The sequence below is a fragment of the Peromyscus maniculatus genome, chromosome 10 (assembly GCF_049852395.1).
Source record: "Peromyscus maniculatus bairdii isolate BWxNUB_F1_BW_parent chromosome 10, HU_Pman_BW_mat_3.1, whole genome shotgun sequence".
In the NCBI taxonomy this organism is placed as follows: Eukaryota; Metazoa; Chordata; class Mammalia; order Rodentia; family Cricetidae; genus Peromyscus; species Peromyscus maniculatus.
In genome coordinates, this window is record NC_134861.1 from 51,883,818 (window position 1) to 51,909,682 (window position 25,865).

Genomic DNA, 25,865 nt, shown 5'->3' on the forward strand with positions numbered 1-25,865 from the left:
TAGAGTAAGATGGAATTAGGAAGCAAGGCTTTGGATGGTGATGGTATGTAGGTTGCATCTTTGAGATTGTCAGAATAAAATTAAATGGTACTTAAGTAATCTAGAGTATTATATTTCAGTATAGCAAACCAAACAAAGGTGTTATCTTTCTGATGGTAAGAATTGTTTTTAATCAAGTAATGGTTTTGTTTTAATAAGTTATTTCTAGTGAATTTGGAGTAAAGAACTGTGTCTTGAAAGTAAAGAAAGAGTGAGAACTTGGTAGAAAGATAGCGTCTCTGCCAGATGATTTAAGGAATCCAGGGTTGCACATGTGATGAGTACAATCAGCTAAGAACCATGGTCGTCCATCATTAAATTTCTTTCTATCTCAGGTTGCCCTTACTTGAAAGTCTTTTCTTTTTGTAGTTGACCTTGATGTTCATTCCAACATGAATTTGGCAGTATATAAGCAACTAGTAAAAGAAAAGCAAAGGTAAGGTTGAATCCATGTTGTGATTTACCTCTAGCCTAGACTACAAGGATGCCCTTGGGCCATGCACTCCTCATGTGCACACATTTGTTGGAGAAACAGACTGGAACATAGAATTGCTTCAGTTTGATCTTCCATGGCTCATCTCTGACCCTACTTCCTACAGAGGATACAACATGAAGCTTTAACATTTACACTATTTCTGACAGCTTGCTGTGAACTGAAATTCTGTTTTAAAAATCTATGTTTAAATCAACTCAGGCAGAACTAAAATACAACAGGATCTATTGTTCTGTGTATAAAGAAAAATAATGCTTGACTTGTTAATATGTTAAGTGTTATGATTTTGATCTCTGAACATTCTTGTACCCATATAAATCCTTCCTATTTTCCCCATAAATGAACTTATGCACATGAAAGTAAAGGTCTATTATATTTAATTATATAGTTACGATAAAGTTGCGCAATAGCTGTGTTTATAAGTTGTTTTATGCAGTTGAAAATGTTGAGGATTGCTGCATCTCCCTGGAAGTACTACTTAGCTTTATATGATTTCTCTAGTTTTATTTCTTTATTTCTTTATTGGTTTTTCTTTTTTTTTTTTTTTTGGTTGTCTGTGCATAATTTTTTGGTCTCATCCTGAAGAAATCATTATCTATTCCTATGTCTTGGAGTGTATTCCCTCTTTTTACTGTGGTTCTACACTATACATCAAACATTTCAGTCTTTGATTATTTTCTTTTGACTTTTGTATATGGCAAGATTTAGAAGTATAATTTCATTTTTCTGCATGTGTGTATCCAAAGCCATTTAAAGAGTAATTCTTTCTCCTATGCATATTAGCAATGTTCACTAAGCATTATTTTCTTGAAAAAAAAACATGAATCAATTACTGAACATTCTAATTTTTTTTAATAATTATTAGCACAAATCACTTTAATATATTCATGGAATATGCTCTGATGTCTACACGTGTGTACATATCATGCTTTTGTGTTCCCACATTTTCAAATGTCTCTCTTCTTCTTGCCCTATTTCCTTACCATCCATATAGTCTTCCTGTTACTTTAAAAATGTATCTTTCCTTAAACTCTAGCTTCCACATATGATAGAATGCATACAATAGTTGTTGCATTTATCCCTTTATGCTAGTATTTTGTTGGTTTATTTATAGTATTTTAGCATATTTTGAAGTCAAATATTATGGTGTACCCAGCTTTATTTTTAAAAGAGGGGAGTTCTTCTTAGAAAATCTTGGAAATTGTAGCTACATTAATAAATTACCTATAACAAAATAACAGAGTAGAAGCGTTTGTAGTTTCCCAACACAAAGAAATGATACCATTGGTGAAAATGGGAATGTTAATTATCTTTATTTATATATGTGCATCAAAGAACACTCTTGTAAAACATAACTATTTACAAGAAATATGTATAGATTTATTTAAAAAAGAATATAGTATTTGAATTCTTTACAAAATATATTTAATTTATATTTATTCATTTTGTCTTTCATTCTTTTTCTTAATATATAAAATGAATTTTTGTAATGGTTTAAAATGTGATTGTTTCTAGTCAATAAGTATCTTAAAGGATTGGCTGAAAAACTACTGGAAGGATATTACACAAATATATCTGGATTGAACTGGATGAAACAAAAATTAGGATGGTATTTTATTGATTCTAAGACTATGATTAGAAATGTGATATACTCTTGAAGAACATATCAACAGAAAATATTTATTTACTCCTTATATGTAGTAGATTGACTAAAGCCAAGTTATCTTTCCTAAATTATGTGTTCCCAATATTTTCCCTATTATATATCTTGTATATTCAGAAAACAAATGTGATCTGAAGTCCACCATCTTGTTTATTGTTACTCTTTCTTTAAAAGTCCCAGACCATAAAAATAAGGAGATAAAACTTGGAAAGAAACTTGGCAAAATAAAGGAATTAACTGGAGTTTTAAGAACTTAAGAAAAGGTAATAGGGACTAAATAGCAAATCACACTGTATGGAGGTATGAGGAGCATGCATGTGTGTACATGTGTGAAAGACAATGTCAAAGGATATACAAAAATAAAATAGATTTTTAATATCTGGGAATGTGACCTAGAAGAAAATAACAAATCCATGTTCACCTCATGACAATCCATGCTGTTTCCAACGTGAACCTCCTCCAAATTATATATTTTCATTATCATTCTTTTTTTCATGTACTCCTTATTTAGTTCTTCTCTTTGGATTAGATAAATAAATTTGCAGTTTGTGTCTATTTTCCCTAGGATAATAAAATTTGTTTAGCTGTGCCATCATTTTGCTGTTGTTTGGATGCAATAGAACTTCATTTTTTCTCTTTCTATCCCAGGAACACCTTTCGAGCCAGGCTTAGTCCCTTCTCAAAACTCTCTATTATGACCTTCTTTCTCATTGATAAAAGTGAAACAACAAACTTAAGGTTCAAAAGGTTGGACATTTCTTTGTCAAGGCCTTTTTTGAACTAAGCAGGGGTAACCTGACATTGGTTAGACCTATTATTTGCTTCTTTGGCTGGGGTTCTATGATATGCCATAAAAAAATAAAAACAAAAGCAAAGATCACAACTTAGTGGTTTGGGTAGATCTAGGCTGCTTGTTCCAGATAGCTTCATGAAAGCAGACGTTTTCATAGTAGCTGTGAAATATAGAAGATGAATTGTTGAATCATTAAAAAGACACACTCGAATTTGAGTTTTATAAATAGACAGCATTTTCCTAACAGAGAAGAATGTTAATGTGGGTAGACAGATGAAAGGGTAAGGAAGAGAAAAGAATATGAGAAGGGTTAACTAACATTAAGAACACTTGAAAGACCACACACACACACACACATATTGCAAAGCAGATATTGCTCACCCTATAAACAACAGGTCAGAGTCGGCTGTAGGATATCGCCTCCCATTGTTGGTCATGGATTTATATAAAACCCTCCAAAACAATATAGCTATTGCCATTTTTTGTTGTTTTTGTTGTTGTAGACAAAAACTCAATGGTACCTACTGGTAAAAATTCCACAGATTTTGGTCACAGAACGTGGAAAAATCAAGTTGGTTCTATGCATGAAGCTTCTTTCCTGCTATGGAGATTGGTGATGGAAAATAGTCATGAATATTCTTACATAGACATTTATGAAACCCATGGACTACAAAATTATAAAACAATAGTATGACAAGCTATGCTCATTGGAACAGCAGGGACACAAATTTATGGATTAACCAACTGCTCTCTGATTGGATTGAAGGCCCTCTCCACTGGAGGAAATGCATTCCTGAAATTGTAAACCTAAGATACCATGATTTGAAACTTAGAGGTCTGAGGGATGAACCAGTGAATATTAATTGGCTACATGGGCATAATACTAGACTACCATCTAAATTCATGACTCTATACCCAAAGGTTAGTGCAGCTCTCTGTCCTCATCAGAGCATTTGTATTTTGTCTTTTTATTTTGGTTTTGTTTTTGTTGTTGTTGGTTGGCTGGTTTGATTTTTGTGTATATGCGGTTGATACGTTTAATGCATACACAACTGGGTAAAGAACAAAGAAGAAATATCACTGGCTGACTCAGTCACAAACGGGACACTGATATCATCAAATCGCACAAAGTGTTAAAAAATTCTGCAAAATATCATACACACTACAGATATTAGAAAATTAAAAACCCAGGAGACAGATAGTAGATGAGTGTCCTAAAGAACACTGTGTCTCAGCTTCAAATCCTCTTCTACTCTGCCATTCCTCTTTGTTCTCTTATCACAGAGGAATTTCACAATGTCAGTTATGAAAAAGTATTATATTATTAGTTTTAACAAAATTTCATAGAGCTGTAATGAGTCATAATGAAATTAATTATACTCCTATTAAATTGTACATTTAATAATTTTTTCCTTAGGAGAAATAATTTATATAAAAAAGCAAATTAAAATATAAGAAACTTGGGTCATACAAAGTGGGTTAAATATCCTCTCAGAAACTTGTTTAAGGTTGTATTGTCATTTCATAGAGAATTTTAAATAAAATTATTATGTGTTTGTGAATCAGTTAATTAAGTGAAATTATTTTACTAGACTATTGTTACAAGAAACCTGCTTACAGACTGAGAGAGAAAGGTTTTTTTTTTTTTTAATTTCTCTAATCATAGTTAGTTGCTACTATTCTATAGACTGAACTGGGTTTTTTTTTGTCATTATTTATTATATACCTACACTCTAAATTTAATAATGAGCTTTTCAGGAAGTATAAAAAATGATTTTAAATGAAAATGAACAAAACAGTAAATGTCAACATAATAAACAGTTCTTCATATTCAGAGAATACACATGAATATAAGGCATGTTTTTGAAGACCTCTGTGCTATGATGACATTGTTAGTTAAATTGTTTGAGAAAAGGTAGTTTCAGCATTGGCACTGTAAGGCAAGAGGGCAGTTTCAGAGTGTTCCCAGTGATTTCCTCATTAGTCCGACAATAAAGTTAGTCAATATTGCCATGTTTTTATTGTGGATTTTTAAAAATAATTAATGTATTTCCTGACTTATTATAATGTTTAGATCTGCAGCCAAATAGGCAAAAACAGACTAATAATGGCAAAATGTATTTATTTAATTGATGTTTTATGTAAGATAGAAAAAGGATGAACAAAGAAGAATCAAAAGCTGTGAAGAAATATTATTAAATTTATTAAAGGATATGATTTTAGGGTAATAAACAGGGGCAACCTTAACTCATGAGGCTATATCAAATGAGCTAACAAATAAGAATGGAAAAAGATGTTAGCTATCATCCCTTCTTTTTACACAATACATTCTTCAATAGTGTTGTTTGAAATGACATCTAATTTTCATGATAGAATGCAAGACACAACAAGGCCCACATTTAAATGGAAGAGCAATTCTAAATAATGGCAATTAAATCTATAAACTATCAATTGGTTATTATTTTGTCTTAAATCCCAGTTCAGTGTTATACTTCTGAACAAAGGGGATTTCAATATAAAGCAGTTTGTCAGTTGGCCATGGTCTCATAAGCTGTGATAAAACAAATGTCTTCATATAGATCCTTAATGTGCAACATAATGAGGCATAAAACAGTGAAATAAGGCATTTTATTTTGAGTAACCAGAGTCAACATCAATCTGAGAGGGCATATGTGTATCCAGGGTAGAATGTAAAATGACAACAAACCTTTCTATTTTTCAATGTCAACTTCGATTTAATGGTCCCAGATGCTATGGTCACATGCAGGACTATTTAGGTAGTTATAGTGCCTTATCATAGTTCACCAATTTTGTGTTCACATTAAAGCTACTTTGGGGGAAACTTCATTTTTCTGTTTTAAATCCAATTAATGTAAATCATTATTAGACTTTAATTGTATATACAGAGAGTGATATTATTAACTGCCATCTATAAAGAGAAAATGTGGGTTCAAAACTTGGCTGTGTAGTGTAATGAGAATGATGTATCATTTTTCTGTATGGTTTGTTATAATTCCCCTCTTAAGTGAGAATTATAACTATTTCATAGAGATAATATCACAAATAAATGAGACAAGTATTAGAAGAATTGATCAAAGGTCTTGACAGTACAAACTCAATATCCCTCTATTTCCTTTCATTATAGAATCTAAAATAGGCATCTGCTACTAAAAAATAATAAAATATATGCCAGCCTACCATATATCTTTATGTACACTTCACAGATGATAAGTATGCCAAAATCTTATATAAGGCCTAAGTACTTTACTGATGTTCTTTAAGCAAAAAGATGATGACAGTTGATTGGCTTGATCTGTTTGGGGGGCATCTAGGCAGTGGTACCAGGTCCTGTGCTCATTGCATGAGTTAGCTGTTTGAAACCTGGGACTTATGCAGGGATGCTTGGCTCAATCTGGGAGGAGGGGACTGAACCTGCCTGGACTGAGTCTACCAGGTCGATCTCAGTCCTCAGGGGAGGCCTTGCTCTGGAGGAGGTGGGAATGGGGTGTAGGCTGGGGAGGGAGGCAGGAAAGGGGAGAACAAGGGAATCTGTGGCTGTTATGTAGAACTGAATGGTATTGTAAAATAAAATAAAGGGGGAAAATGATGATGAAATAACAATATATTCTATTGTCAGATTTTTTTTTTTCATTGACCAAACTGGATCCATGGTCGTAAGAGTCTATGTTATCCAAGGCTGATACAGGCATATCCTCAATAGCTTCATTTCACAAACAATCCTCTAAAATGATGCAGTTGGAGTCTTCTAACTTCATTGTTTTTTCACCCCAGTTGTATGATGACACTTTATCTCTCACAATTTCCCAGGTGATTTCCAGTCCACTTGGCATGACCTTCTTAGGTTGACTGAGCCAGAACTTTCTTTACGATTGAGATATCCTCTTTATAAATTTCCTTCCATTATCCAGCATCCAATACTCTGCTTCCTGTCTACAAATTTCCAGGTTGATCATAACACTCTCCATTACTGCTAAAAACTGCTGTGGATATCCCTCTGTATAAATAAAATGCAGATTGGCCAGTAACCAGGCAGGAAGTATAGGCAGGACAAGCAGAGAAGAGAATTCTGAGAACAAGAAGACTGAGTCAGGAGACGCCAGCCTGCTGTCCAGAGAGCAGCAGGTAAAGGCAACAGGTAAAGCCACAAAATAGGTGGGGACATATAGATTAACAGAAATAGGCTGAGTTTAAGTGTAAGAGCTAGTCAGTGGTAGGCCTGAGCAGCTAATGGCCGAGAAGTTTAATTAATATAAACTTCTGAGTGATTATTTTATAAACAGTTGCAGGATCTGTGGTGCTGGGCAGGACTGGAGAAAATGTCAGCTACAAAAAAAAAAAAAAAAACCAAAAAACAAGAAACACTGTAGTTTTTTTTCTGTACCTATTGATAAACCATTTAGTCAAACATTGCAAAGTCCTTAGGCTTTATAAATACCCTGACTATATTGAGGATTGTTATTTTCACATTCTCATCCTGATAGAAGCTTTGGCTTCAAAGTTGTCTTTTATTGATATCTAAAAACTTGAACAATATCTCAGTGAAAATTTGACCTGAAGGAATTATTTACTGATGCAGCAGCCTTACCGTTCCTCTACAGCTCTCCTCCCTTCTTTTGCAGTTACTGAGACTGCCATGGAGGAAATGCATTGTTCATTTCCTTTGTTTCACAGCTCTTTTGATATTAAGTTAAGAGACACACCTCAACCTCCCTGTCCACAGAAAAATAAAATAAAATAAAAACAACAATAAAATATCTGTACCTTCTCAAGGATTGTGGTAGGCAGCTTCATTAGATATCTTTCTGCCTCTCATGTCTTTTAGGAGAAAGTTTCTCCCTACCTTTTCCCTAACAGATGAACAGGTATCTTTGCTGTATCAAGTTTTAAGCTCAGTTCTGCATCAAACTATTTTTGCTGTGAAATAGTTGTTGGGTCAAATGAGTCTCTCTGCCTTTAACTAGCTTTTGACTGTTTTCATTTATTAAAGATGATTCTTTACAGTATTGTTCATTTTCTTGTGAGTGCTTTTGTTGTTGTTGTTGTTATTTATTTCAGATGAAATTAAAAGGAGGAAAATCCCACATTCGACATCAGTTTTTTTCTCTCACTTACTTTCCTTTTCTAGGATTCTCATGTTGCTCTGCCATTCTAACAAGAAAAGATTGTGTTTCAACATCAAAATCCTCAACAAATTCTCTTACCAAAGCAGTATCTCATTTACTGTTATTCTGTTTATTTCTTGTTTTGCCCTTCTCTGTACTTTAAATACATGTATCATAAACTTGTATGATTATCATCTATGCTTCATGTGTAAAAGTGCCATATTCTTGGATGTATAAAATGAATATGTTTACTACCTACCTATCTTCTTGCTTATTTTGAGTTAAGATTTATAATAATGAAGTCAAACAACTGAAATAATTTTTAAGAAAAATATAAAATTAAAACCATTTAGGGATTTAACAACATAAACATTTTTAAAGTTTTTGAATAGGACACATCCCATTTGGAGTGGGGAAAAAATAATATATAAAGTAGGTTACACATGTCCCTAACTCAAGGACAGATTTTAGTGCAGAAGGTTGACTAACCTCTTAAAATCTTTAATGTTCTAGGTGAAAAGTCACTTTAGGGGGCAATTAGAGGATAGACTCATTAAGCCAATTGTACAAGGCCATGCAGCATGGGTATAAGAGGTTAGGCAGCACCATTAGGAAGTAACCTGGAAAACCAGTGATTTGAATGACTTTGCCTTTGAGGTTACCTCACAGCAAGCAGACACAAGGCAACTACATTGGGTTTCAAAATCCAAAGTGACAGAGTACAATGAAGAAAGAAGCCCTGCTGACCTGCCTTATTTTAGTAGTTTTAATTTGAACTTCAATGTAGTCGTTAGATGACAAGAAATCCGTCTAAAGGTTATAAAGAATGCAAAGGTTATTCGGCTTTCCTGGTATATTTACTACAAGCTTACACCTAGATAACAAGGGCACCAAATCTTGTTCTTCCTCTCTCATCAGTACTTCCAAGGTGAACTAAAACATACTCAAGGCTAAAGATGGTCCTTACGTTGTAAAATTGGTGTCACCTTTTATACAATCTTCTATTGTACATCTAGGAAAAATAATAAAGCTTAAGAAACTTTGAGGGACTTGAACCTGACAGTGTTCTACAATGAAGACAAAAATGGACTTATCTTCTCTTATCTTGTGAACAAAATCTATAGCAGTGACCTAAAACCTTACAGAAAGCAATCGTGGAGATATAGACAACAAAGTCTGAAGAACATTTTTCATTTATCCATGTCTTTCTAATCTCTGCCACCAACTTCAAAATGAAACTACCACCCTTTTTCAGTTCGATGGGGGGAAATCAAAATATCGTACCAGCAGAAGCTGAGCAAAATGTTTCCTTCCTTTTCTGAAGGAATGGAGACAACCTCCTTGGGACAAGTCCTGGGACAGTTGAGAAATCATATACTCAGTAATTCTCTGGAACTAGATGACCCACAAATTGCTCTGATGGTTTCCCTCCTGTGAACTTCGTTTTCCCACGAAACACTGAGAGACTAAATAAATCTACAGCTCTAAATCTGGTTCAAAAAAAGCCTTCAATCACTCAAGGTGAGAGTAAGTAGAGTGGAGACAAATTATATTCTTCCTTTTTGAAATTATTTTTCATCAAATTAAATATAATATTTTGTCTAATATTCAAGGCCTTGAGAAGACAATATTACTTTAGTAAAATGTTCATAGTGTCCTTGATCAGTGATCTTTTAGGGCAAATTTAAAAAAAGCTATTTTATTCTGTTAAAAGAATCTCATCTACCTCCAGCTTGGGATAAAGACAACATTCCAAGACAGATAATCCATCTGATCCTCTAAGTCACTTGGTAAACATGACACCTCAGGAAGTCTGATTCATCTTAAATCATGCCAAACAGATAGAAGAATTAATCATTGTTTAATAAAATAATATAATACTCTTACCTAGAAGCCCACTCCTGGTCTAGTGACAATCTGTCACAGTACTAAAGGAGACAGTTGCTCACAGCCTATCATAAAACTGCAATGGCACTATTTTTTATGCTCTATGGTGTACTGTGTTACACATAGTTTTCAATAAATAGGTATTCAGCCCACTGTAAGTGTTATTTAGTATATTATTATAAAAGGCATTTTCATGAAACAGGATTTGTGTTAGATGGCCATGCCTTGCCAAGTATTCTGAGCATATTTACTTTAGGTTAGGCATCTTAGAAGCAGTTTTCATTTGATACTGTCAATTTTCTTTGAATTTACAAATACAATGTCCTATTTGTCTTAGATTGCTATTAATATAATTTTCATAGCCATTTATTTATATAAAGTTATGTATCATTCTATAATATGACTTCAAATCCAAATCAAAAGGCTGATTAAAATCTAAATAAAAATTTTCTACATATTTTGCAAAGGATAACATTTAAAAAACAATTTTTAAAATTCATAAGAAGTTGATGATAATAAAAACAAAATATCTAAATTTAATAGCCATTAAATCGGGAGAAATATTTTTGCAAGGGAATAAATGAAATGAATTTCACCTATAGTATTAATCAGAAGAATATGCATCAAAGCTTAGAGATGTATCCAAATACATCGACAATAATTTCAAATGCATAATAGGACTAGACACTAAAGATATAAGGCAGTCTGAACTGAGAAATAATTGCTGGTGTTCAATTGTTATTAAAACAACAATTCAGAAGATTATTTAATCTCTGGTGTAAAGTTTTCTTTGTTAATACATGTAAAACATAAACTGCACTATCTCAAGAGTATGAACTTTATACAGATTTAGGAAAATGCCAATCAGCAGATATTCATGAGTTTAATTGTGATTGCATATCAATAAAATAATCATAATACCTATCAGGAGAATGAAGAAACATATTGAAAACCTTCCAAATATATTTCAAACCTTCAAATTTGTTCAGTATTAACAATGAAAGAACCACAACTGTACCTATCAATGCAAGTGACAATTTCAATCATAAGTTTAAAATAGTATAAGAAAATAAAAAGTTATTTAAATTATATTAAATTATATTAAAATATTTTTAAAATGTATACATATTTGGTAATAACATAAGGAAATCAAAGAATTTCACACTAATCAGCCAATGAATATTCATTGTTTTCTTTGGGACAGACTGAAAGATAACTCAATTTCATTTTTGTTTAATAATCTAACTTTAATTCATGGTGTTATAGGTATTCTCATTATCTAGTGTGTACATTTTACTCTAGGGATAAAAAATTTGTCACAAATTTTTGTTAAGAATGTTCTCATTTGCCCTGCATTGTAAATACATGTATCTATTCTTCATACAATTACTATATTGCACAGCTGCCTGAAGCTTCAAACAAACCTTATTCATCATGGTTTTAGGAAACGAACTTCTGACCTCTTCTTTCTGTCAGTCCCTTGAATTGTTTCCTTTTATTCCCATAAATGCAGCTAAATATTTCTGGCTACTTTTCAGTATACACTTTTCTTTATACAATATATGAAATGCTAGTGATTTATTATGCAGTGGTCTAAACAAAAAGCTCCTCTTCAGATGGTAGAAGAGGAGCTCCTTGGACTTCTTAAAGCTCCACACTTCAGAATAAAGTATAAAAGCTATAGAAGCAGTCATTTTTTTGGAGAAAATAGAAAAAAAGAACAAAGTTTCCTGCCCTTCAATTTGTCTATGTAAATTTGTCTAAGTTTTGTAAATGATCCAACTTCACTCCAAAACAAAATGTATACTCATCTTTCTTTTCATTATTTTCTCCAACCATTGGCAGGTAAATATTATACATATTCAGGCTATACAATGTACTATTTCCAATTATATGTGTATATTATAAAGGTTTTAGTAGAATCAGTTTTTTACTTATCACTCATCACATACAGCACAGTTACCATTGTGGGGTGGCAGATAAGGAAAAGACCCTAATATTGCATACTCCTATCAAACATCAATTGAACTGGTATTAGATTATTAATTATAGATATAATTTATACATTGGATTTATAAAACTTAGGTGTTTTATCACTGAAAGTTTGTACACCTGAACCAGAATGGAAATTTTTCTTGTTGGTCTATATTACAAATATACCTCTAGGTCTCAAGAGAAAAACCCTGACACATTGGTGCTTGAGGTGTGTTTCAAAATGAAGGTAAAAAATAATATAAGTATTTTTCAATAAAAAAAGATGCTACTATTTTTTTTCTGAGAGAAGTTCCAAAAATCTTTCATAAAAATGGATGTTCTATGGCTCTCTAAAATCATTTAAAATATTGTTTCAACTATCCTATTTTTTCTTTAAGCTACAATATTTTCCCCTTCAAACGCTTTTTCATGGCAGCCAATAAATAAAGCAGGTTTTCTTTAATTACTGATCCTTTGTAATAAAAGGAAAGCGATAAAAAAAAAGAGGGTTGTAGTTGGCTTAGATTGTTCTGATTGTTCTTTTTACATCCTCTCTATTTCCTGCTGTGATACAAAAGATGTGCTTTGTTTGCTGACAGTGGTATTTTGCTTCAGCCAAAAGACAAGGGATCTCAGAACACCAGTGAGAAAAATGTTATTTCAATAAATTCCGACCTATGAAAAATTCAACATCAGTCACTAACTTGCCCTTGTAGATTAAGAGCAGTGTGCCCTGTCCTTCTGTTATGAAATATCTGTAATGTCTGGTTGGTCAAATGAAGCCATAGATGTGTTATCAAGAACACCAGGGTTGTAAAAGTGAAAATGAATCTTTTAATATAGTGAAAGCTTCAATATGTAGTACAAAAATTATTTCTACTTCTGGTTGAAATCATTTAGAAAATATTTGTTCTTTCTTTCTTAATCTTTGAAAGTTCAACTCCTCATTTGTGTCACTCTCCTTAATCTTCCTTTGATATAACTCTTTCCCCTCTTCTTTAGAAGAAATACTTTTCTTTCTTTCTTCCTTCCTCTCTCTCTTTCTTTCTTTCTTTCTTTAGTGTGTGTATGTGTGTGTGTGTGTGTGTGTGTGTGTGTGTATGTGTGTGTGTGTTGTGGGCATGTGTGTGCTATGGCTCATGTGTGAAGATCAGAGAATAACTTGTAGGAGTTGGTTCTCTTTCTCAATGAGGTGGGTTCATGAGGAATGAATTCAGGTTAGTAAGATTGGCAAAAAAAAAATCTCACCCATGAGCTACCTTTCTGCCCCCTGTCCCCTCAATGGGGATATTTCTAATCTTTACAAAATAATCCTGTCTAAAGTTCTCTCACTCTCATCCTCTCTACCACAGATAAATAATTCAATAATCTTGGGTTTTAGTTATGCTATTGCAGATTAATTCACCATCCACAAATTCAATTTCAAATATTTCATTTTCAACCATCATTTCCCCTCTTGGGTTTAATTTTCTTTGAAACTCAGCTGCCATTTTTATGTCTTCTATATTAACCCACCAAAATCTACTATCTTCTTATGTCTTGCATCAACTTTTATAATCTACATTTCAAAATTAATATTAGAAACCTTTCTGCATATATAGCCTCAGTTCTATGACTCCCCTTACTTTGTCTTACTATTAGCAAACTCTGTTATACCTTTAGAATGACCCTCAAAATTTTATGGATTGTAGGTTTAGCCTCAACCATGTTGCTTACTGCACATTCTTGACTTCTGTGGCCTCTCAGCAGATAAGTAGGCTAATTACTTCATGGAATCATAACCTGTTGCTGGAGGGCTTCTCTCCAGGTTCCCCAAGGCCCGCAGTCCCACAATCCACTTATAAAATAATCACTCAGACGCTTATATCACTTATAAACTGTATGGCCGTGGCAGGCTTCTTGCTAACTGTTCTTTTATCTTAAAGTAACCCATTTTTATAAATCTATACCTTGCCACGTGGCTGGTGGCTTACCAGCGTCTTCACATGTTGCTTGTCCTGGCGGTGGCTGCAGTGTCTCCTCCTCAGCCTTCTGCTTCCCAGAATTCTCCTCTCTCCTTGTCCCACCTACTTCCTGCCTGGCCACCTACTGGTCACTGGCCATCAGTGTTTTATTTATATAGAATGATATCCACAGCATTTCCCCTTTTTTTCTTTTTTTAAAGAGTAAGGTTTTAACTTTAACATGGTAAAATTACATATAACAAAACAATTATCGAGCAAGAATTACAGTTACAATATTAAAGAAGATGTCCTATCTATCTTATATTTGTGAGTTTAAGGTTTTATATCTAACTTATCTTTTGTCATAACTGAGGAAATTACAACTATCTAGTTTTCAACCACATCAAAGACCTGAGAAGGAACATAATGGTACCTGAGAAATGGTAGATGGATGCAAGCAACTTTCGGGAATCTTGCAAAAGTAGACCAAGACAGCTGGCAGCCTGGACAGTCACCTAATGTTTCTCAGCATTGTTGGTGCATTCAAATTGGCTACAGGCCTAGAGTATCTGACAGACCATTTTTAGAAGCAGGAATTCTGAGAGACCATCTTACCCTGTCTTGGCAGAGTACAGTGGTCGCTTTCCTTGTGTCCCGTTTGTCCAGAAAGGACAGCATTATATTTGTACTGTCAGCCATCAAGGCAAGGGCAGTTCTTTGCCCAGTAGGCCATTTTGTGCCAAGAAGACAAACTTCCCAATGGAAATGTCTTAGAAGCCCAACATTCTCTCGGGATCAAATTAGTGCAGCCAGGAGCAATTGTGTCTCATGTCAACAGAATTCTAAGTTATTTAAATGCCATATTCTCTAGGTCTATGAAGTGTTTGAAGATTACCTATCTATCTGAAATATATCTATGTATACCTAGAAGACTTAACTAACATGTCTACAAATATGATTATCATAGATGACTAATTATTAATCTATTTTTAATTATCCATTACAATTTTAAATGAGTTACATAAACATAATACCTCAAACAAGAATAGAAATATATATATATATATATATATACAGTATAACAAAATTAACTTCAAGTTTGTATCAATAAACTAAAATTTATACCAATGTAAAACATTTTAAACATAAACTAAAATCTATACCAATGTAAAACATTTTAAACAAGTTGTTCTTTAAAAGTAGGTTGATTAATCTATCCTTTTATCTTATCATCTCTATATCCTCCTATATATCTATATCAAATCCCCTTTTCTTTTTTAGAAAGAGATCACATTTATAATCAACCTGTTTTAAATAAAAATATTGGTTTTTCTCTGTCCCATACCAGAGGGCTCTTCTGATTTGGGACACAAGAATCTCTTAACCATTTTTTTTTAAAACAATATGTCTGGGTTTAGAGGGGGAGTGAGCCAATTCCACCTCTAAAGCCAGCTTGGTATATTTGGGAATTTGGGCGTAGCATCTCTTACTACTTCCTGCTGGAGGGGGGCGCTGTGTCTTATGGGGATGCAAAGAAAATTTTAGGCCTATGGGGTAGTCCTTGAGGCTGAATTGTGTGAACCAGTTGCCTTGAAACTGTTCTGGATGTTGGATCATCTGGGCCATGGTGCCATCGGAGATCTTTCAGGGGGTCTTGGCTGGTCAAACCTGATGTATCTTAATCTGGAACAAATCCACAGCCTCTGGCTTTCTGTGGAAACAAAAGCAGAACCTCTTTTCCAAAGTAACATATCCTTATATCCAAATTTTGAAGTCAAGGTACCTTTAAAATATACATTTTGGCATAACTCAACAGCTTTTGTAATCAAATGTTTTTCTTTAGTTACGAATATCAAAGAGAACATAATCCAGATTCTCTGTGTGGTAGCCATCTTTACGTGGCTTATGTTTTATATTACCTTGAGTCTATTGCTTTAAACTGCACCATTGTAAGACTGAAACGGTGCTGTGGCTGCTGGCTCTGCCCACTTTAGCTTCCCAACATGGCAGTGGTACATTTTCTGCCAGCTCTGGGTGTCATCAAGTCTCAGAAATAGTGAGTCTAAGCTTTTATCAAAGCAGCGTGTAGCCCAGAAACCTTTTTTTAAAAAAATACTGGTAAAGACTAAATCTACTACACAGCGTAATGTGCCGCTGGCAGACGCCTCATTTCCGCCATACTGCCGGTCAAACGCACACGCCAGGAACCCGCCAGTGTTCAAACCTGCGTTTTGCGGCGTCTAGCTGCCCATATGAGACAAGAAGCAGGAACCTGGTTTTGTCTCTGTTTAGAATTGGTTATTAAATATTCTCAGGTTTAAGGTGGAAACTCGAGTCGTTGGGCGCCATTTGTTGCTGGAGGGCTTCTCTCCAGGTTCCCCAAGGCCCGCAGTCCCACAATCCACTTATAAAATAATCACTCAGACGCTTATATCACTTATAAACTGTATGGCCGTGGCAGGCTTCTTGCTAACTGTTCTTTTATCTTAAATTAACCCATTTTTATAAATCTATACCTTGCCACGTGGCTGGTGGCTTACCAGCGTCTTCACATGCTGCTTGTCCTGGCGGTGGCTGCAGTGTCTCCTCCTCAGCCTTCTGCTTCCCAGAATTCTCCTCTCTCCTTGTTCCACCTACTTCCTGCCTGGTCACTAGCCATCAGTGTTTTATTTATATAGAATGATATCCACAGCAATAACCTGCATTACTGGCAGTTAATACCTACTTATATGAAACTGGCCACCCTAGAGCATGGCCTGAGAGAACAGAACTTGTCCCTAGTCCTTTTGCTTCTGCCATCTGTCTACCTAAAGTAAGTTCCTTGGCTGTCACACAAGTTTCCACAGTGATATATACTCTCTTACCTTTGTCCTACAGACTGAGGTGGCCTATAATCAGAAAACAAGATTGCTATTCTTCTCCTACATTGTTTCACTCTCATAATTTTTGCAAAGGTGAAAAGACAGCCTCATTGATGAAGGCAATTTTCTAACTCTTATTCTTGCTTAAATGATTGTTAGGTTAAATGACAAATTGTAATGAAAACAAAAACACTCAAAAATAAAAAATTAGAAGTTTATTCCTGCTAACTAAATAGATAAGGATGTGTGTTGTAGCTTGGCAATAACAAAATATTCCATATGGACACACAAAGATGCAAGGACTTTTGTTTCCCTAGACCTCTGTCACAATTACAGCCTCATCTACATTTTTCCTGATGGACAGGGGTCATAAGCATATCCATGTCTTAATAAACAGGAAGATAAAATGTGTACATTAATGATATGCTTTTAATTAATTAAGGTCTTAATTTCCCATACTACTTTGTCTCACCTAAGGTAAAAATGTCATCTCATTCCTAAACATTCATAATTATTAATTTGTAAAAAATAATCTAATTAAGTAGGCATGTACATAATCAAATAACATAAATTGTCATAGAAGAACTCACACATGTAGTTGAATAAAGTTAAAAGAAAACTTAAGTATATTGACAGATTTTTTTTTATTACACTGTGGTGGTAATCTAATTGTATTGAAATATTATTTTGATTTGTACTGAAATATTAATTTGATTGTATGTTAATAAATAAAGTTGTCTGGGGGTCAGAGCTATTAGAGCCATAGCAAGAGTGTGGCGGTGGTGGCACACGCCTTTAATCCCATAGATATCTGTGTGTTCAGGGTCAGAGCTATTAGAGCCATAGCAAGAGTGTGGCGGTGGTGGCACACGCCTTTAATCCCATAAGATCTCTGTGTGTTCAGGGATACAGCCAGCATTGGAAACATATGCCTTTAAGACCTAGGGGGCTGTACATTCAGACAGTGACGAGGCAGTCATGTGTTTGGGTTTACAACCAATGAGAAGACAGAACAACATACTTTAAAAATACGAACCGACAGAAAGAAGGTCTTTTTTCGTGAAGCTGGGACAGCAGGAGGAAGGGTGAGATTTTAGCTCTGAGCTCTGACCTCTCGGCTTTCTCTTTTACATTGTTTCTGTGTTTCTTATTTAATAAGACGGTTGGTTACATCAACATCTGGCGCCCAACGTGACAAGAATCCATTAAAAACTGCTTGGCTTGGTGGCAGGTCCGCTTTCCCGCAAGGGCGGCAGGCGGCCCGCGGCGGCGGCAGCGGCGGCACACGGCGGCCGGCGGCAATCGGCTTCTTAGTCCGAGCTGCTGGCGTCCTAGTCCGGGTAGCAACTTCTAGCCCGGGCCTAGGTCTGTGAGCAGCTTGCCTAAAGCCGGTGCTACAAACAACTCAGACCTGCCCTGCCGAACAGGGCCCTGCCTGTAAAGCCAACGCACGTGGTCGGAGCTTAAGGAAGCCAGACCCAAGCCTTGACTCGGCACAAGAGGGAACACGTGGCTACATTTAAGCTTTAGCCGGCTACGCTTTCTTGTGCGTTCTCTCTTTCCTCTCTCTCTCTCTCTCTCTCTCTCTCTCTCTCTCTCTCTCTCTCTCTCTCTGGATTTACACCTGGGACACTAGGTGGCTGCTTTGAAAATCCCCTCGGATATCTACTGTTCTACGCAGATTTGGTAAGTCATAATATATCAGATATTTAAAGGAAACTATCTAAAAGAGAATTTTTTTCCACATTAAAAAACAAATGGGTTTTATGTGTACATTGGAAGAAAATTGTTTTTTGTTCGAAATTTTAGGCAGTCTGGCAATGGAACAACTATATAATATTAGTATTGGTGGAATTATGCACCTCATCACTATAATAATCCACATTTTAATATTTAAAAAGATAGTCAATTTAAGTGCCAGGATAACAGCGTTAAAAGAACTTGTTAAACCTGTAAAAATTCAGACAGAAAAAATTAACAGTGAAGTTGTTTCAAGTCGGGATCATAAGGTTGCAGAAAGAAAGCCTGTTTTCACACAGTCACCCTTAATTTATCCTGTAACAGTACAGCAGATGCCTGATCAAATGGCTACACAAAATACTTGGGCTCCAATTGAAATGTTGGATTTAAAAAGGTTTAAGGAGGCAATAGTATCTTATGGCATGCATTCCCCATATGTAAACCAAATGTTAAACACTTGGTCAACATATAATAGGATAGTACCACAGGACTGGCGGGACCTCGCACAAGGTGTTCTGGAACCCAGCCAGAGACTTCAATTTCTGACTTGGTTTAAGGAGGAGGCTAAAAACATACAAAAAAAATGGAGGGATAAAGGAGTACAAGTTTGCCAGGATCAGCTTATGGGCGAAGGCCAATATGCTTCAACACAAGCACAATGTTTATATGATGTCCAAACCCTAATTTTATGTCGAACGGCAGCCTTGAATGCATGGGACAAAGTTGAGGAACCAGGAAAAAAATCTGAGTCATTTACAAAGGTTAAGCAAGGCCCAAAAGAGTCTTTTACAGATTTTTTACAAAGACTGGCTTCACCAGTAAAGAGAACGGTCTCGGATTCAGAAGCTGGTAAGGCAATAATTGAATCTTTGGCCTTTGAGAATGCGAATGCAGCATGCAAAACAATAATCAGGCCATTAAGGGCAAGATCTGCACCTATGGAAGATTGGATTAGAGAAACAATTAATGTTGAAACTGATGAGCATGATGATACATGGGTAGGAGAAGTAATTTCAAAAGGTTTGAGGAGTGTTAGATGTTTTGGATGTGAAAAGCAAGGACATTTGAAAAGGGACTGTAGACAGGTCATTTCCAGAAACAATGTTTCTTCAAGGAACAATGGCAACAGAATGCCCCTTCCTTCTGGAGTATGCAGAAGGTGTGGTAAGGCAAAACACTGGACCAACGAATGTAGATCAACAAAGGACAGACAGGGTAATCCTTTGCCTCAGTCTTCGGGAAACTCCCAGAGGGGCCTCAGGCAGGCCCCCAGTGCAAATCCAGTTCAAACCTTTCCGGCAGCCATAGAGGAAATGCCTGCTCTGGAGAGCGGTTAAATAACCAAATGCCTATTGGAATAAATCATGCTGGTCAGAATGATGAAACAGAGAGAATAGAAAATTCAGGAAAAAACATAAAGAAAATTTTTTGGCAAACTTCTATTAATGAACAAAGACCAAAATTAACGATAAAAATAAATGGTGTTTTGTTGTCTGGTCTGGTAGACACAGGTGCGGACGTTACCATAATTGCACCAGAATTTTGGCATCCAACTTGGCCTCTTCAGGAGGTAAACGTTCAACTGTTAGGAATTGGGACATTATCTCAGGTGAAACAGAGTGCAAGATGGCTCGAATGTATAGGTCCAGAAGGACAGAGAGGAAAATTAAAACCATATGTGGCTAACATAACTATGAACCTGTGGGGTCGAGACTTGTTGCAACAATGGAATACTCAGATTAACATCCCTCCAATCTCAGAAACAAATCATAAACTAGCACATGTTACTGAGAGAAATATTAGAAGATATTGTTCTAATGAGTGGTCACCAGCCATCCATATTATACAAGAACAGGGCACAATAACTGATGATCTTCCAAAGACACCAACATCTCTACCTTTAAAATGGTTAACAGACAAGCCTGTATGGGTCCAGCAATGGCCTTTAACAACAGAGAAACTCCAGGCTTTAGAAGAGCTGGTAGAAGAACAGTTAAATGCTCAGCATATTGAAGAATCAACCAGCCCTTGGAATTCTCCTGTATTTGTTATTAAAAAGAAATCTGGTAAATGGAGAATGGTAACAGACCTTAGGGCAATTAACAAAGTAATTCAGCCAATGGGTTCTCTACAATCTGGGATGCCTTTGCCTACTCTGTTACCAAAAGGATGGCCTCTCATAGTTATTGATTTAAAAGACTGTTTCTTTTCAATACCCTTACAAGAAAAAGACAGAGAAAGATTTGCTTTTACAGTGCCTACTTATAATAATTCTCAACCGGTTAAAAGATTTCAATGGAGGGTCCTCCCACAGGGAATGTTGAATAGCCCAACTCTGTGCCAATATTTTGTACAACAGCCATTGGAAGTGATACGTAAAAAATTTCCTAAATCTATAATTTATCATTATATGGACGATATTTTACTAGCTGACTCAAATGCAGATACTTTAGAAATAATGTTTGAAAAAGTAAAAAAAATTTTGCCTCGCTGGGGATTACAAATTGCTCCTGAAAAGATACAAAGAGGAGATTCTATTAATTATTTAGGATATAAAATAGAGCTACAAAAAATTAGACCCCAAAAGGTGCAAATTCGGAGAGATAGACTACAGACTCTTAATGACTTTCAAAGATTATTTGGAGATATTTCTCATCTACGAACTATTGTTGGGGTAAAAAATGATGAACTGACTAATTTGTTCAAAACCTTAGAAGGTGACAAGGACTTAAATAGTCCAAGAGAATTATCACCTGAAGCTGAGAAAGAATTAGCCTTGGTAGAAAAGAAAGTGCATGAAGGACACGTGAATCGTATTGATCCAAAGCTGGATTGCATTTTGGTTATCTTACCTTCTAGGCGTTCTCCTACTGAAATATTAATACAGAGGGAAGATATTATATTGGAATGGATATTTTTACCAAATAAACCAAATAAAAAATTAAAAACTTATGTGGAAAAAATCTCTGACTTGATTTACAAAGGAAAAATGAGACTTCGTCAATTAGCAGGCATAGACCCAGCAGAAATTGTCGTACCATTAACTAAGGAGGACATTGAAAAATTATGGACAGAAAGTGAACCTTGGCAAAGAGCTTGCAGTAATTTTTTGGGAGAAATTAACAACAAATATCCCAAAAGCAATAAAATTGATCTTATAAAGAGAGCTGAATGGATCTTGCCTCGAATTGTACGGCAAAAACCCATATCTGGAGTTCGTACATTTTATACAGATGCCAACAAAGAAGGAAAGGCAGGTTACAAATCAAAAAATTTAAGTAAAATGGTTCAAAGTCCGTATAATTCAGTGCAAAAATCAGAATTGTATGCTATTCTGTTGGTATTAATGGATTTTTCAGAACCTCTCAACATAGTAACTGACTCTCAGTATGCTGAAAGAGTGGTGTTACATATTGAGACTACAGAATTTATCCCTGATGCTTCAGAATTAACTTCACTATTTATTCAATTACAAGATACAATCAGGAAAAGGAATCATCCTTTATATATAACTCACATTCGATCCCATACTGGTCTGCCCGGCCCTCTAGCACAAGGCAATGATGAAATTGATAAATTATTGATAGGAAATGTGCTGGAGGCCTCAGAATTTCATAAAAAACATCACGTTAATAGTAAAGGTTTAAAAAAGGATTTTTCCATAACCTGGCAACAAGCCAAAGAAATAATAAAAAAATGTCCTACTTGTTCCTTCTACAATCAGACGCCATTACCAGCAGGATGTAACCCAAAGGGTACTCAGAGAAATGAAATCTGGCAGATGGACGTGTTTCACTTTGCAGAATTTTGAAAATTGAAATATGTACACCACACTATCAATACTTATTCAGGATTTCAATGGGCAACTGCTTTGAGTTCTAAAAAAGCTGATTCTGTAATCACTCATTTGCTAGAAGTTATGGCCATCATGGGTATACCTACACAAATCAAAACTGACAATGCTCCATCATATGTCTCTGTTAAAATGAAACAGTTTTTTGCTTATTACAATATAAAGCATATTACAGGCATACCACATAATCCTACAGGTCAAGCAGTTATAGAAAGATCAAACAGAACTCTAAAGGATATGCTAAATAAACAGAAATGGGTAACAAAAACCCCCAGAAATAGACTGCATAATGCTCCTCTAACTTTGAATTTTCTGAATGCCAATGAGAAAGGAACAACAGCTACAGAGAGACATTGGATAATAGAAAAAACTACAGAATTAAATCAGCCTATATACTTTAAGGATGTGCTGACCTCAAAATGGAAACCAGGGTATGTATTACATTGGGGACGTGGTTTTGCTTTTGTTTCTACAGGAGAAGATAAGCTGTGGGTACCATCAAAATTGATAAAGGTTCGATTTAAACAAGAGAGACCTCTTAATTAGAGGAGGTGATAGTTCATCAACCAGCATGAACATCCAATTTAAACTAACTTGTATCAATAAAACATGCCTTTTCATTTAATCAGATAATAACTTGCCAAAAAGGAACATCCCCAAAATTAGTCTTGGGGAAAAGTTTTTGTTTTTGTCTTTTAGGAGAATAAAGGTTAAGGAATCTAAAGAACACTGGACAAATGAGACAACTGAAGAAAAGGGACAAATCATCTATCCCAAGGAACAGAGTGAAACGGTGTATGGATATATATTATCTAAAAAAAAAAAAAAAAATTTATGTCTTCCTAAATGTTTGTTTCTGCTTTTCTCTAAAGATTTAACACTATTGGTCTTCTAACAGTCCCAGTTCAATTAAAATTTAAAGCTGACTTTGGAGTTGGAGAATGGCTCTCTCCTTCTTTAAAATCAAACATGTTGTTAAAAGAAAAATGCAAACTCCCTGTATCATGCCAGAATAAGAGCCATCTTCTGCTATGGTACAGGACAAAAGCAAAATTAATTAAGGGACTATTCTATTACTAATCTCAACTCTTTGATTCTATTCTGATTCTTTAAACTTTTCTCAAAGTATAAATTTTATATCAAAATTTACAAGATTAATATATATATATACATTTTAAACTTTGTTAAGATATGAATGGTCACATAGAGTACTAACTAATTCTAGAAAAAAGACTAGCTGCATATATATGTTTTTGTGTTCGAGTCTCTTATCAGTTTTCTGCAGAAAATCATGGCCAGGCCTAACATCAACTGAAGTCTCCAGAAAGAAGATGGGGCCCCACAACAACAACAATTCCACGTGGACAATAATAATATCATTAAGCTGACAAACATCATCCATAGATCAGCTTTGAACTACAAGGTGCTCAGAGCAAATTTGAGATGACTAGCTGAGATGATCCAGTCTCAAAGACTACTTGAATAAGGACTTGAGATAAACCCTCAACTTTGACATTATACACAGACTGGATAATGAAGGATATAGTTACCTCTCCTAGAATTTGACAATTAACCTAAAATTTTTCTTTCAGGATAAAGAAAACTTCGCCCATACCCAGCAGGAAGCAATTTTAAGAATACGACGCCCACATTCCCAAAGAGGTGGTGTGGGGCGGGTGGTTTTTTGGTCTTTTTAATGGGTTTTGGGTCTGGGATAATTTTCAGTATTTAGGGGGGTTGGTTACAAGTTATTGTCAAGGGTTAAAAAAAAGGCTAAGCAAAGGAGATTAGATTTAAAGTTCTTGTTTAAAAAAAAAAAAAGAAAAAGAAAAAAAAAAAGACAATTACTAGTTTTAAATACTTTACATTGGATTAAATTGTTTTATATTGTACACAAATTTGAAACTGATATTGTTAGAAAATGCTATATGTATATTTCTAATTGTATTTATTCCGTCCATTTAACAATGTAATGCAAATTTCTGATCCTTGAATGTTATTATTATCAACTATTAGGATATAAAGAAATGAAAGCTAGTAGTTAGACATTATCATAGAACTTGTAGTCATATTAGATATGTTTTAAAAATTGAGCAGAGATGTTTTAGACAGGTCATCTTCAAACCCTTCAGGGATCTACAGAATATGGCATTTAAAATGTTTTAATAACTTAGAAAATTTTTCTTTTTTGAGACATGTCGGCTCCTGGCAGTACCAATCTACTTTAGAGAAAATATGGGCATTGAAGAAACTACATATAGAGTCAACTTTCATTCTGGCAAAAGTTAGCCACTGAACAACAAAGTATCCTCAAATCAACAGGACAAAATGGACAGACAGATCACGAAACAAGGGACTACTGATTCTTGCCAAAACAAGTGTGGTTATGGCTTTATCAAAAGGCATCTTCTGAGGCCAGGACAATATGGCCCCATCCCTGAAGTGGCCTTCGCATCCGGAAAAGGTACGGTGCCCTTTTCTTCAAAGGCAGCTTAACAGGCAGAGGGCCGATGGATTCTGTTGTACAATGGAACAGCAGCTGAAAGCTCATGCCTCTCAAAAGTAGACTGACATTTAATAGAGGGATGTGGAGAAGAAGGGGATGCTGAGATGAAGCCATATATACACAGCCAAAAAAAATGGACAGCTAAATTAAAAAACTGTCAACAATTTCCAGAATTTAAAATCCTGAATCATGACAGGACACTAGTGGAATTCAGGTGTTTCTGGTACGTGGACTGCTCTCACCCAATGTGAGGTTGAACTGTTGACCTTGTGTACATCCTACTTCACAAATGAGTCTGTCAGATACACTAAGCCTATAGGCTGAAGATGATGCCCCAACACTGCGGAGAAACCTCAGGTGACTGCCCAGGCAGCTGGCTGTTTCTGTCAACTCACAAAATTTTTTTGGAAGTTGCTTGCATGCACTTCCTGTTTTTATTTTTGTTAGCTAATATTATTCCCTTCTTGGGTCTCTGAGGGAGTTGAAGATTAGTTAGTTATGGTTGAAGATTAGTTAGTTATAGTTGAAAATTAATTAGGATAAAAAGTACATTAGATACATCTTGGAATTATCAAAATAAGATAGATAATGGAATTATTTTCTCTGATTCGTCAAATACCTGTTTAGGTATTTATTACTTGTATATATTGTATATAGTTATTGTACTTTTGTATATAGTTTTTCTTTTGTTAGTCATAACCTTTTGCTTTTTTTCTTTTTATTAAAATAGAAAAGGGGAAATGTGGTGGTAATCTAATTGTATTGAAATATTATTTTGATTTGTACTGAAATATTAATTTGATTGTATGTTAATAAATAAAGTTGTCTGGGGGTCAGAGCTATTAGAGCCATAGCAAGAGTGTGGCGGTGGTGGCACACGCCTTTAATCCCATAGATATCTGTGTGTTCAGGGTCAGAGCTATTAGAGCCATAGCAAGAGTGTGGCGGTGGTGGCACATGCCTTTAATCCCATAAGATCTCTGTGTGTTC